Source organism: Sinocyclocheilus rhinocerous, unplaced genomic scaffold, assembly GCF_001515625.1.
Source record: "Sinocyclocheilus rhinocerous isolate Xijiao unplaced genomic scaffold, SAMN03320098_v1.1 scaffold1493, whole genome shotgun sequence".
Classification (NCBI taxonomy): Eukaryota; Metazoa; Chordata; class Actinopteri; order Cypriniformes; family Cyprinidae; genus Sinocyclocheilus; species Sinocyclocheilus rhinocerous.
Window position 1 is genome coordinate 7,245 of NW_015640467.1, and position 1,970 is coordinate 9,214.

The 1,970-nt window shown below is 38.1% G+C and overlaps 1 pseudogene; it reads left to right on the forward strand.

Annotated features, from left to right (window-relative positions):
* LOC107753055 (pleckstrin homology domain-containing family A member 5-like) overlaps positions 1-1,970 on the forward strand; it is a 10,447-nt pseudogene that overhangs the window by 5,767 nt on the left and 2,710 nt on the right.

Below are 1,970 nucleotides of genomic sequence, written 5' to 3' on the forward strand. Positions count from 1 at the left end.
CAACTTATAAAGTAAAGTTTCTAGATAATATATTAATAATTTACTACTATATTTCAGGAAAGGGGTCTCTCACAAAGGGTTCATCATATTTAGGGGTCCTTGGCATTAAAAAGTTTGATGTGAAGATGATATCTTTCTTTTCTCTCATGTAAAAGGAGTATGCGACCGAAGCGGAGCAGCAGGACTACATGAAGATTCACCAGAGTTATAAGAAATGGACCCAAGAGAGTCCTGCCAATGACAGCAGAACTAGCACTGAACACGAAGCCTCACATGAACCGCTGCGTCTGACACGTGTTGTGACATCAACCCTTCCGACGTCACTAATCGCCGAGCGCATTTTTGTGGACGACCCCTATCCTGAGCCACCCCAACAAATCACACTGCAGTCAGGACTGAGGAACAGCCAGAGGAGCACGGCAAAGAAACCCAGCACAACTCTGCATGAGACAGCCGACAAAAACAGACACTTACACTGGGCTGACGGACGGGAAGAGATGCAACAAAAGAAACCAGCACAAAATCCCAACAGCAGAGCCAGAGAGAAGTCACTGGCTGACAGAAAGGCCTGGACAAACCATCAGCAAGAGGTGAGATTCAGCATATTAGAATGATTTCTGAAGGATCATGTGACACTGAAAACTTGAGTAATGATGCTGAAAATCCAGCTTTGATCACAGGAATAAATTACATTTTAAAATATAAACAAATAAAAAAGTTATTTTAAGTTGCAATAATATTTCACAATAATATAAATGCAGTGTTTATTGAACATCAGAATTTTAACCTTTAAAAATGAATACCGCATGGTACTAAAACCCAGAGCCTGCTGGGAAATGTTGTTAAACTGCAAACAAAATGACCCAGTTTGCAATCAATATAAATATGGATGATTATGTGCATGTGTGCATGAATGCATGTTACAGCTCGAGCCTGGAGCCTTGTGCCTTACAAAATCTGAGTCTGACTGCGGTGCTGCTGTGAGCTCTCAGAAACGCCAAACTAAACCCAGACACACGGATAAAAGAGACAGAAGCATGAGGTATGGACATTTACACAATCAGTGTGTCAATTCAGCCAATATACTGTATAAAAACAGTTACATTGACCATAATAAAATATATATTTGCATGAATACAAATACCCTATGCATGGTTAAAATTAAAATAGACATTAATAAAAGACATTTTTGCATGAATTCAAATATCCTGCATGGTTTCAAAGTTGCACTCAATCTTTAATTTCTCTGTGCACTTTGTCATGCATGTTATTTGATTGTGCATGTCTTTAAATCTCTAGCTTTGTGCCTTAATTGCTTTTGAGAAACACCAAATTTTAATTCAGTCTGAGTTTTGTTTTCATTTAGCTGAATAACTTATTCCTTCTACTGTTTAAACATTCAGTTTCTCCCTTGTTGATACTACAGTACATTCAGTACATTCTTATTCATTCTCTTTTTTCAGTTCCACCAGAGAGCACTTCATAGACGAGTTTCATCCTTTTCATCCTTTGACAGCCAGTGAAAAAGAGACAGATGTCCAGAAGTACACAGCAGGTACATGCATTTGCTGAGTATGCAGTCATGCACAACATGCATGCGCATTTTGAACATTCGGATGGAATTTTCAGGAACAATTCATATTAATAATACCACAAAAAGCACAAAGAAAAATCTAAATAATACTCACACAGCCTTTTTAATATTTCAAGTACTATGTGAAGTCATTTCTGCATCCTTAGTATCACCTGCATCAAACTTTGCAAAGCAAAGGATTTCACCTCAACGCACATAGACATGTAATGAGTGTATTTATGTATCAGCAATTGCTTTAGAATACAATCCTGTCATGTATGTTTCTCTTCATTTCCAGATTCTGCTGTTGTAAACTTGAGTAATGGCCACAGTGGTGATAGACGCAAATTTAAAAGCCACAGGAATGAGTCGGCCAACCCAATAATGCCACAATGTG